Genomic DNA, 12,843 nt, shown 5'->3' on the forward strand with positions numbered 1-12,843 from the left:
CATTGTAATTGAAGTCAGATTGGTTCATATACTGTTTTTATTTGTGGTCATTTAAGGTTGTCCATTTTTTGTGCTTCATAGTCGATGGTTTGTAACATATAAAGATAGCGCTGAGAACATAAATACAGTTCTGTTCCTAATTCTGCATTTATTTGTCCAATTGGTTTGATTTCAGCATTTTTGTTTTTGGAAAGTTAACACCTCAGATTTGGTAATAGTAATACATTCAAATAACTTGGAGCACTGTTGTGAGAAAATTTGGCTATTTATAACAGTGTTGGTTTATTCTTCCATGTGGTTGCCATTATTATACAAAGGTTGGTTTACAAATGAGAACATTGAGGTCATACAATATTTGTGAAGTTCAATGATCAATAATGGTCCATCTCTGCTTTAAAAATACCCAATGACTTGACCGCAGCCGTCTGTGGCAATGAATTCCACAGATTCACCACCCTCTGGCTAAAGAAATTCCTCCAAAACCAACCATAAAGCCTATCAATAATACCATCAGGATGGGTCTGCTTAATGTTAGGTCTCTTAATAACAAATCATTTTTAGTCAACGATTTTATTACCACCTCTAAACTGGATTTTATGTTTTTAACTGAAACATGGCTAGAACAAAATAACAGTGCAACCATTCTGATCGAGACAGCTCCTCCCAACTATAACTTTTTTGATGTATGTAGATCTGGAAAAAGAGGTGGAGGGGTTGCTGCTATATTTAAAAATGTATTTCAGGGGAAACAGATGTCACTTGGTGATTGTATTGAAATGTTCCCCCAGAGTTCTCCTATTAATTATTTACAGGCCTCCTAAATATTATGCTAATTTTTTTGATGACTTTACAGAATTATTGTCTAGCATCTCCACTGACTTTGACTGTCTAGTTATAACTGGTGATTTTAATTTTCATACTGATGATTTGAATGACAAGGGTGCAAAAGAATTTTATACTATTTTACAAGACACATTTAAACTGTCTCAACATGTGAAGGAGGCTACTCATTGTAAGGGGCACACCCTGGACTTGATTATCACAAAGGGTCTCAATGTTTCTGATATTTTCGTGACTGATCCTCCATTGTCTGACCACTTGTGTGTTCTCTTTAATATATCTTTTATTCCCGACATACAGACAAAATCAAATACTGTCAAAAAACGGTATATAAATGAACATTCTAATGTACTCTTTAAAAATGCCATCTCCTTGTTACCACCTCTAAACCCATGTTCTGCTGATGATCTTGTAGATAACTTTAACTCCAAAATTGTGAAAGTTATAGATGCCATTGCACCTGTTACGGTTAAAACTATTTCTGGTAAGCAAAAGGCACCCTGGAGAAAAGCTGCTTTTGTAACAGCCCAGAAAAGAGAATGCCGGAAAGCTGAGCGCATCTGGCGGAAAACAAAACTTCATATTCACCATGACATCTATAAAGTGAGCCTCCGTGCCTACAATTTAGACTTAAAAAGTGCTAGAGAAACATTTTTCTCCAATATCATTAACAACAACACTAATAAGGCAAAAATCCTATTTGCAACTGTTGACAGACTGACCAATCCCCCAACACAAATACCACCTGAACTCCATTCCACGCAGAAATGCAATGAGTTTGCATTATTTTATACAGATAAAATTGAAGGCATCAGACGTGCCATCAATATCACCGCTTCAAACACAAATGTTGGATCACCACCCTGTTTAGGCAAAGGTAACGTGGCAATGATGACATGCTTTAATGTCATAGACTCTAAAACTCTTGTGGAAACGGTGACACAACTAAGGCCATCCACCTGCTGCCTTGATGCTTTACCTACCAACTTCTTTAAGAATGTTTTTGACTGCCTAGCAATAGACATACTGCAAATAGTTAACAGCTCTCTTCAATCAGGCAATTTCCCAAAAGCCTTGAAAACTGCAGTTATTAAACCTCTTTTAAAAATGCGGAGCCTAGATGCCTCTATTATTAACAACAATAGACCAATATCAAACCTATCTTTCATAAGTAAAATCATTGAGAAAGTTGTCCTCCAGCAACTTAATCACTTCCTGGCTTCAACTGGCTGCTACGACAACTTCCAGTCAGGATTTCGACCTCTTCATAGCACCTTATTAAAGTTGTAAACGACATCCGTCTTAACACAGACTCTGGCAAAGTTTCAATATTGATGCTATTAGACCTCAGTGCTGCATTCGACACTGTTGATCACTCAATACCTTTGGACAGGTTGGAAAAATGGGTGGGGCTCTCAGGCACAGTCTTAAGTTGGTTCAGGTCATATCTACAAGATAGGAACTATTTTGTTTCCATTGGCGACTTTGTATCAGAACCAACCAACGTGACGTGTGGAGTCCCGCAAGGTTCGATCTTAGGGCCCTCTTTATTCAACATCTACATGCTCCCACTAGGGCAAATCAAGCGAAATAATAATATTGACCACCACTGCTATGCCGATGACACTCAAATCTATGTAGCGCTATCACCAAATGACTATCGCCCCATAGATCTGCTGTGCCAGTGCATTGAGCAAGTCAAAGACTGGATGTGCCAACATTTTCTCCAACTAAATAAGGACAAAACGGAGATAATTGTTTTTGATGCTAAAAAAGAAAGGCTTAAAGTAACCCAACACCTTCACTCTCTGTCCCTGAAAACTTCAAACAAAGCCAGAAATCTTGGGGTCATTATGGATTCAGATTTAAATTTCGACAGTCACATCAAATCAGTAACAAAATCGGCCTACTATCACCTCAAAAACGTAGCAAGATTAAGAGGACTCATGTCAGCTCAAGACTTAGAAAAACTTGTACATGCCTTTATTACTAGTAGGCTAGATTATTGTAACGGTCTCCTTGCAGGTCTTCCGAAAAAAACTGTCAGGCAGCTACAGCTTGTTCAGAACGCTGTTGCTAGAGTTCTAACAAAGACCAAAAAATTTGAACACATTACACCAATTCTTAAATCCTTACATTGGCTCCCTGTATGTCAGAGAATTGATTTTAAAATCCTGCTGCTCACCTATAAATCACTACATGGTTTAGGACCAAAGTATATCACTGACATGCTTCCACTATATAAGCCTTCTAGACCGCTAAGATCTTCTGAAACCAATCTGTTAGTGATTCCCAGAGTAAATACAAAATATGGGAAAGCAGGATTTAGTTACTATGCAACAAATAGCTGGAATAAACTTCCTGAAGATTTAAGACTTGCCTCAACTTTGACCACTTTTAAAACAAGACTGATAACTTTTATGTTTACTTTAGCTTTCAGCTAAATCTTAACTACATTGCACTTTTAACTTTTGCACTTTTTATAATGCATTTTTAATTTTGCTTTTCTTTTCTTTTAGTTCTTCTATTTTATTTCATTTTATTATTTCATTTTATTGTATGACATGTTTTTATGTGAAGCACTTTGAGTCTGCCTCGTGTATGAAATGTGCTATATAAATAAAGTTGCCTTGCCTTGCCTTGCCTCCTCGTCTCATTCTAAAGATACATTCTTTTATTCTGAGACTATGCCCTCTGGTCCTAGATTCTCCCATGATTAAACCTAGTTTTAATCCATGTTCTTGAAAAAAAATGGCTCTTCAACGTATTCAATCTATAAACTGAATTTGATTTGACCTTTAAGTTGGTGAAGGCTTTTACAGGAATGGCTGTTTTTATATAATTCTTGATTTGGGTAGTTTCTCAAAGCAATTGTCATTTTGCAAGTAAAAATAAATATCACTCTCATGCATGTGCTTATAGGCTGAAAATAATGGATGGTTATTGGAGAATTTAAAAAAAAAAAGTGGTCTGAGCCTTGAACACATCCCACAAGTAGTTACTGCAAACACTAGCAACTGGGAACTTACTTTGACAGCTGTACTGCGGATAGGAAAGAACTGGTTAATATGACGGCCCCCCTACAGTATCAGTTAATCCAAAACAGCGTTTCCTACTGATCAATACGAAATACAAAGACGAGAGCTCTGACAGAACCAATTCAGCATTACCTACAAACCTGTACGTCTGTGGACTAAGAGGAAACCGGATCTCCCCGTTACCTTCCACTAACTAGAGATTACATTCCAGGTACCAGAGTTTACGATAGCTGCTCTATGCTGAGGAGCAACTTGCTGTGGTAGGGGGGGAATTCAGAAATCATGGGACCTACAGTGTCAGAATAAGACAATGGGCTTTGCAAAGTCAAAACAAGGAGCTAGGAGACATCAAACTAAGCAGAACATCAGGAGATAACATTTGGATGGAAATAACACCTATTCATGATTTAGAGATACATTGTGGAAACAGGCCCTTTGGCCCACAGAGTCCGTGCAGACCAGCGTCCACCCATACACTAATTCTATCCTACACATTAGGGATAATTTACAGAAGCCAATTAACCTAACATAACCTGCACATCTTTGGAATGTGGGAAGAAACCAGAGTACTAGAGAAAACCCATGTGGTCACAGGGAGAACGTATAAATTCCATACACCCAGTACCGATAGGCAGGATCGAAGCCAGGTCACTGGCGCTGTAAGGCAACAACTTCACTGCTGCACCACTGTGCCGCTCACTATGTACTCTGGGATGCTGTCTGACCTGCTGAGTTACTCCAACACTGTCTCGATTTAAAATCAAAATCATTGCCCTATGCTGAGAACTAGGAAAATGGCAAAAGTCTTTGAAGACAAGCCTAGGCTAAAACAGATCATTCATGTAGGGCGATACTGCAGCTGGGAACTAAGCGTTGAGACTCCTGCTGCTGTGCCAATACTGGAAACCCCATGGGTACAATAAATGCTTTTCAGAAGAAGTGCCTCGACCCAAAACGTCACCCTTCTATCCAGAAATGCTGCCTGTCCCAGCATTTTGTGTCTATCTTTGGTTTAAACCAGTTCCTTCATACACCCTCGGTCATAAGATGATTTGAAGAAATTTTGGAAGGGTTGCAATATCCACGAAAACAGCAGGAACATTGTGGAATTCTGGAGAGAGGCCAATTCCATTGAATGCAAGTGGAGTTTAGGAATAGCGTGATATCAGTTCAAATGTGGTTTCTAGGTTTTTGAGGAAGTGGTTGGGGAAGTATGCTTGTGCTTGTGCTTGTGCTAGGTGTTGAGCTTGGTCAATGATTCTTTTGGTTCTGAATAACCACTTTGGTTCTGTCTTCACTAAGGAAGACATAAATAATCTGCCGGAAATAGCAGGGAACCGGGGGTCAAATGAGATGGAGGAACTGAGTGAAATCCAGGTTAGCCGGGAAGTGGTGTTAGGTAAATTGAATGGATTAAAGGCCGATAAACCCCCAGGGCCAGATAGGCTGCATCCCAGAGTACTTAAGGAAGTAGCCCCAGAAATAGTGGATGCATTAGTGATAATTTTTCAAAACTCTTTAGATCCTGGAGTAGTTCCTGAGGATTAGAGGGTAGCTAATGTAACCCCACTTTTTAAAAAGGGAGGGAGAGAGAAAACGGGGAATTACAGACCAGTTAGTCTAACGTCGGTAGTGGGGAAACTGCTAGAATCAGTTATTAAAGATGGGATAACAGCACATTTGGAAAGTGGTGAAATCATTGGACAAAGTCAGCATGGATTTATGAAAGGTAAATCATGTCTGACGAATCTTATAGAATTTTTCGAGGATGTAACTAGTAGAGTGGATAAGGGAGAACCAGTGGATGTGTTATATCTGGACTTTCAGAAGGCTTTCGACAAGGTCCCACATAAGAGATTAGTATACAAACTTAAAGCACACGGTATTGGGGGTTCAGTATTGATGTTGATAGAGAACTGGCTGGCAGACAGGAAGCAAAGAGTAGGAGTAAACGGGTCCTTTTCACAATGGCAGGCAGTGACTAGTGGGGTACCGCAAGGCTCAGTGCTGGGGCCCCAGCTATTTACGATATATAAATGATTTGGACGAGGGAATTGAATGCAACATCTCCAAGTTTGCGGATGACACAAAGCTGGGGGGCAGTGTTAGCTGTCAGGAGGATGCTAGGAGGCTGCAAGGTGACTTGGATAGGCTGGGTGAGTGGGCAAATGCATGGCAGATGCAGTACAATGTGGATAAATGTGAGGTTATCCACTTTGGTGGCAAAAACAGGAAAGTAGACTTTTATCTGAATGGTGGCCGATTAGGAAAGGGGGAGATGCAACGAGACCTGGGTGTCATGGTACACTAGTCATTAAAAGTAGGCATGCAGGTGCAGCAGGCAGTGAAGAAGGCGAATGGTATGTTAGCATTCATAGCAAAAGGATTTGAGTATAGGAGCAGGGAGGTTCTACTGCAGTTGTACAGGGTCTTGGTGAGACCACACCTGGAGTATTGCGTACAGTTTTGGTCTCCTAATCTGAGGAAATACATTCTTGCCATAGAGGGAGTACAGAGAAGGTTCACCAGACTGATTTCTGGGATGTCAGGACTTTCATATGAAGAAAGACTGGATAGACTCGGTTTGTACTCGCTAGAATTTAGAAGATTGAGGGGGGATCTTATAGAAACGTACAAAATTCTTAAGGGGTTAGACAGGCTAGATGCAGGAAGATTGTTTCCGATGTTGGGGAAGTCCAGAACAAGGGGTCACAGTTTAAGGATAAGGGGGAAATCTTTTAGGACCGAGATGAGGAAAACATTTTTCACACAGAGAGTGAAAAAAGACTGGTCTGCCCCAACAGCTGCTGACAACGTTTTACCGCTGCACCTTAGAGAGCATATTAACGTATATGGCATCTCTGTGTGGTATCTCAGCTGCACGGAGGCGGAGAGGAGAGCTCTTCAGCGCGTCGTCCACAGAGCGCAGAGGATCATTGGGACAGAGCTACCAGCCTTGGAGGGCATCTACCACACACGGTGCCTCAGGAAGGCCATCAGCATCCATAAAGACTCATCACACCCCTGTAACGGTCTGTTCGAACTACTTCCCTCCGGCAGACGTTACATAGGCCTTCTACGCCCGAACCTCCAGACTCAGAAACAGCTTTATTCCAAGAGCTATAGCGGCTCTGAACCGACCCTGCTGAGTGCCCCCCACCCCCCATGGACTGTCTCCCTCGGATGGTCACGACACACAACTTATTTATTTCTTTTACTTTTCTTTTTCATCGGTTGGAGCTGCATACTAAATCTCGTTGCACTGACGTGCAATGACAATAAAAGATATTATTATTATTATTATTATCATATAAGCAAGCCAACATTAAGATTTAAGGCATGTGAGATTAATGTTACCCAAGAGTTTTTATTTAAATCATGAATTTTTCATTGTATTACAGAATAGTCCATTCATGCAGTACATGAGGTATGATTGGATTAGCTCGTGCCGAAGGGCATTCTGAAATTAGGCATTGTTACCAAAGCAGTAAGTTGCCTGGTGATGGTGAATGGAACATTTCAACCAGTAATGATCTGAAAGATAAACTTAGAACAAAATGCATTTGCCTCGAGGTTGTGCTTCCCGTTAAAACTTCTGTTTAGTGGTAATGTGTAATAATGAAATTTTTGATGTCATTTGTTTTGTGCATTTGAAAATTTAAGCCACCAAGCTATTTGGATTCTACCTATCATCCTGCTGACATTGTGCGCATAATCACCTACCATTTAAAAGCCACCATTTCAAAGTGTCTATAAATCAAAAAAGTGCTGTAAATCAAAACACCACACACTTTATTTGAAGATAACTCAGATAAGCACAACCAAAGTGATGGACACTGAAATTGTTGCTTTTCAATGGTAGGTGATAAATGGTAAGAAAGTCTACTCTTTGACTTTCTTAATCAAAATACAGAAAATCAAAATATAAAATGTTTTAAAATTCTTTTTTTTTTAAATAACCCGGCAAATTGACTTTGAAGTCCTGATGTCTGAGTTCAGTATGGGGTGACATGGTGGCACAACGGTAGAGTTGCTGCCTTATAGCACTTACGGCGCCAGAGACCCAGGTTCGATCTGTGCTGTCCCTTTACGGAGTTTGTACGTTCTCCCTGTGACCGCGTAGGTTTCTCCGAGTTTTTCAGTTTCCTCCCACACTCCAAAGACGTGCAGGATTGTAGGTTAATCGACTTGGTATAAATGTAAATTGTCCCTTGTGTGTGTCGAATAGTGTAAAGGGCCTGTCCCATTGTACGAGGTAATTCAAGAGTTCTCCCGAGTTTCCCCTGATTCGAACTCGGAGAATTACGGTAATAGCTGCTCGTAGGTAACCAGGGCTCTCGTGGACGTTTTTCAACATGTTGAAAAAACTTCACGAGCTTACCGTGTTTCCCGAGTACCTGCCGTTAGCGTTATGAGCCGCTAAGAGACGTCCCGAGCTCTGACGTACCCGCTACGTACATTCTACCACGAGTTTGAGTGTTTTTAAAACTCGGGAGAGCTCTTGGGTAAACTCGTATAGTGGGACAGGCCCTTTAGTGTATAGGGATCGCTGGCCAGCGTGGACTCGGTGGGCCGACGGGCCTGCTTTTGTGCTGTATCTCTAAACTAAACTAAAGTACAGTGAAATTCTAAACTAGCATGCTCATCTTTAGTGGTGTGGTGCCAGCATGTTTTGTTGGCCTTTGGATGTTGGTTCCATTAAAACACTAACACTTTTAAATATTAAACAGTATTATAATATTACAACCAGACGTTTTTGGTGAATGGGGCACATTTAACATTACCAGGTGAGTTTGGACCAAATCATTGGATTGTGGATTATTGGAGTTTTGCTTCAGAATGTTTTCCCCAACTGTGAAGCCACAAACGAAGGAAGGTTATATATATTTTGAGCTGCCATAGTGCACTCGATTTAGATAAATTCAGTGGTCCCTGCCCTTAAGGTGAATACATTATGTTGCAAAATGGCTGATTTTGTACTCCTATATTATTGTGTTTCAATAATTTTTACTTTTGAGCAAAACATTCACTGGAAAGTGGAAGGGGACCAAATGATGGTTTAAATTTAGATTGCTGAAGTCAGCTGTATTCATGTTTTGACTTCTTGTTTGAACGTGACTATTTGTAGGTTTGTTTTTAACCCCTGTTTTTTTATTTTTTATCCTTGCTCTTTCTCTGCAGCCTCAGATAGAACTTCATTTCTGTGCTCCTCCAAGTCCTTTGGCGTATGGCTGATTTTATTCACTTTCCTGTGTGTGCTTTGAGAGTCTAAGCACTGGAACTTCCTCACCAAACCCCTCTTCCTCATTTTAAGGTAATTATACCATCCTTTTCTCAAGACCTTTGATCAGTTGTTCAAATGTCTTGTGTGTGGCTCAGTGTTGGATTTTGTTTGCTTGGACTGAAACTTTTACTACTAATAATAATAATAATAATAATCTTTATTACGGACTCAAGGGGCAACATTACATTAAAAATGCATTGCATATCAAATATCATAAATACATATAAAATCATGGTATATCACATAAAAACATCATTTATATATTTAAAAAAACCCCACAATACTTAAATTAAAAATCCAGATTAAAAGATGATCACTGTCCTACAACGAGACAACGATATCAGTGTCTCCACAGCTGGGATTCGTAGCGTGTAGTGCTAACCCTTATGTTTGACAAGGCCACAATAAGCACATTTTTAGAGTCATTTATCCTGCAAATGAATTTATACATGTGGTGTCTTAGGATAGCTTCTAAATTACTGACTCCTGCAGCCACAAATATATTACTGGCACTACACCATCTAGGTTGCCCTAGCAGTGTTCTCATGGCATCGTTATATGCCAACTTTTAGTCTCTGCATACTTGTCTTTAAATAGTTCGACCACAGGTGCGCAGTGTAGAGTGGTGTGCAGTATGCTCTAAATAGCAACATCTTCACCACATCTGCACACGCACCAAATTTACGCAAGAGGATATTCGCCTGTACATACAGCATGCGTCGTTGCCTATAAATATCCTCATCATCTGTCATTTGTTCTGTAATAATATGCCCTAGATATTTTATCTTATTACAGACACTAAGATTGTTGTCAGACAATTTAAAATCAGGATATTTTAGGCATTTATCCTCTTTGGTTCTACAGACCATAACAGCACTCTTACTAGCATTATATTTAATGTCATGTTCCACACCATAAACAGAACATATAGTAAGGAGCTGCTGGAGACCAGCGCTAGATTGGCTAAAGACCACGAGATCATCTGCATACATAATATGGTTCACTAAAATATTACCAATCACGCACCCAGTGTTACAGGCTTTCAATTGTTCTGACAGATCATCAATATATAGATTTAAAAGGACTGGGGACAAAATTCCCCCTTGTCTAACACCATTGCTAACCCCAAATGGGGCTGAGACCCTATTGCCACATTTTATTTGCATAGTCTGTTGGGCATACCAGTAGGCCAGAATTCTAACAATGTATTCAGGCACCCCTCTTTGACTCATTTTACCAAACAGCTTTCTGTGATTAACTCGGTCAAAGGCTTTGGAAGCATCAATAAAGCACATAAGGATTGAAGAGTTTTTGTCTCTATATTTGTTTACAATCTCCTTTAGGGCATATATGCATAAATCAGTGCCATGTTTAGCTTTAAAGCCAAACTGGTTAATCTGTGGAGTTAACAAACTCATTTATTCTATCCAGCAGAACTCTTTCTAAAGCTTTTGACAATATGCTGGCTAAAGCTATGGGCCTGTAATTATTTAGGCTGCCTAGTTTACCAGCTTTGTCCTTAATGACCGGCACTAACAGGACAGACAACATTGAGTCTGGTAACAAGCCATGAATCATAAAGCCAGTAAAACAAATAGCTAGGAGAGGAGCTATCCTCATACTCGCATACTTAAGATGTTCAGCAGAAATATGATCCAAGCCACTTGCTTTGTTGTTGGACAGCTTGTTCATGGCATGATACACCTCATGTGAAATAATCACCATCGAGTCATTACTCTCAATATTGTCCACCCTATACAAGTCACCTTAGACACAGTTGAATAAAGTGCTATAATGTTGTCGCCATAACTCCGCGATATTAGCTGTTCCGGAGATTCCATCTACAGTACATGGTAGAGATGTTTTGCAACTGCTAAGAGCTCTCACTTCCTTCCAAAAATCTGTAGCATTGTTACTTAGCAGCTTTTTAGCCATGGAATCAGCCCTCATAGCTTGCTCATTTTTACAGATGTAGCGAACAGCATACTTATACCTTGCATTAGTGAGCTTCCTGTGCTCAAACACAGGCCCCTGTCTGTGTCTACCTGCCATAGCCCATGATCTGGTGGCTTCACGGGCTTCAGTATGATACTCAGCTACATACTTATTCCAGCCAGGTCTGATATTATGTGTCTTATTTTTATGCTTGCAGTAGGGCTTACTGCCTACATATAAGGCACTTACTATATCATTATACATGGAGCAGATATCTCTCCTATGCTTCATATCTTTACAATTAACATTACTACATATTATTGCATCTTTAGGTAGATGAATATTGCTTAAGGATTTATCTGTATGGGCATAATAGGCTAGGATGTTAAAGTTAAAGCTACCTTAATATTTTAAAGTACCAAGTTAAAGCTACCTAATATTTTTTTGAAACAAAACATTTTTGGGAAAAAAAGCCATACCTATTGGAAATTTTAAAAATTATAATATTCCTTCAACACTGGTTATATGGAGAATAACAAATCATTGAAACTGGACTTGCCAACAATGGGAATTAAGTTCCTAATTTATTTGCTCCATCAATACATTAATACCGAATGTCAACGAGCCACTAATATTCCTTTAAGACTTGAATAAAATGTTGGCCCTTTGGACTGTTACATTGCAATATCAAAAGTTACATACAAAGTTTGAATCAAAAGTTTGGAGTATGAAGGTAGGAAACTGCATTGACAAAATGATCTGGTTCTGATTTTTGGATTTTCCCCCACTTAGTTGTGGCACTTATTGAATGACAGACTGATGGAAAACAGACTGATTTGGGAGCCGGTTGTTCTGGCTACACAGTCATCACTTCAGGGCTGCATGTGACGCATGAGATTCTGTTTTAGATATGTTGAAATTGGGGAAGGGTCCTGATTCCTCTCCCTGCTTTGACGTTCAAATAAGTTATACCTCATTCTTAACAGTTTCTATAAAAACTGACTGTGTAGGAAGGAACTGCAGATGCTGGTTTGAATCTAAGGCAGACGCAAAATGCTGGAGTAAATCAGCGGGACAGGCAGCATCTCTGGAGAGAAGGAATGGGCGATGTTTCGGTTCGAGACGTCACCCATTCCTTCTCTCCAGAGATGCTGCCTGTCCCGCTGAGTTACTCCAGCATTATGTGTCTACCTTCTATAAAAACTGACAATATATTCAACTTTAAAAAAAAAAGAAAAAAAAAGAATCTCATCAGTATAGAAATTGAGTAAGTGCATAATAGAGGGGTGATGTTTAAGAAAGAACTGCAGATGCTGGCAAAATCGAAGGTAGACACAATTGCTGGAGAAACTCAGCGGGTGAGGCAGCATCTATGGAGCAAAGGAATAGGTGACGTTTTGGGTCGAAGAAGGGTCTCGACCCGAAACGTCACCTATTCCTTCGCTCCATAGTTGTCAAGTCAAGAGAGTCTATTGAAACTATTGAGATGCTGCCTCATCCGCTGAGTTTCTCCAGCATTTTTGTCTACCTTTAATAGAGGGGTGAAGTCAGCCAGGGCTAAGGTGAGGGGGGGGGGGGGGGGGGGGGGGGGGAAGGAAGAGGTATGGGGGGGGGGGGGGGGGGGGGGGGGGGGTTGTTTAGTAGACCTTACCTAAAACTGGAGAATTCAATAGTTGGACTGTAGTGTTGTCAGTTTGTAGTAGGGTCCCTGGTGATGCTCTTTCTTTTTGTGTTTAAGGCAGCATA

At 40.1% G+C, this 12,843-nt stretch overlaps 1 protein-coding gene across 3 annotated transcripts in view; it reads left to right on the forward strand.

Annotated features, from left to right (window-relative positions):
• csk (C-terminal Src kinase) overlaps positions 1-12,843 on the forward strand; it is a 100,437-nt gene that overhangs the window by 22,174 nt on the left and 65,420 nt on the right. For all 3 annotated transcript variants that reach the window (XM_033015055.1, XM_033015056.1, XM_033015057.1), the window contains exon 3: positions 9,060-9,192. The gene's annotated coding sequence lies outside the window, so the exon portion shown is untranslated. The remainder of the gene's footprint in view (positions 1-9,059; positions 9,193-12,843) is intronic.

The sequence above is a fragment of the Amblyraja radiata genome, chromosome X (assembly GCF_010909765.2).
Source record: "Amblyraja radiata isolate CabotCenter1 chromosome X, sAmbRad1.1.pri, whole genome shotgun sequence".
NCBI lineage: Eukaryota > Metazoa > Chordata > Chondrichthyes > Rajiformes > Rajidae > Amblyraja > Amblyraja radiata.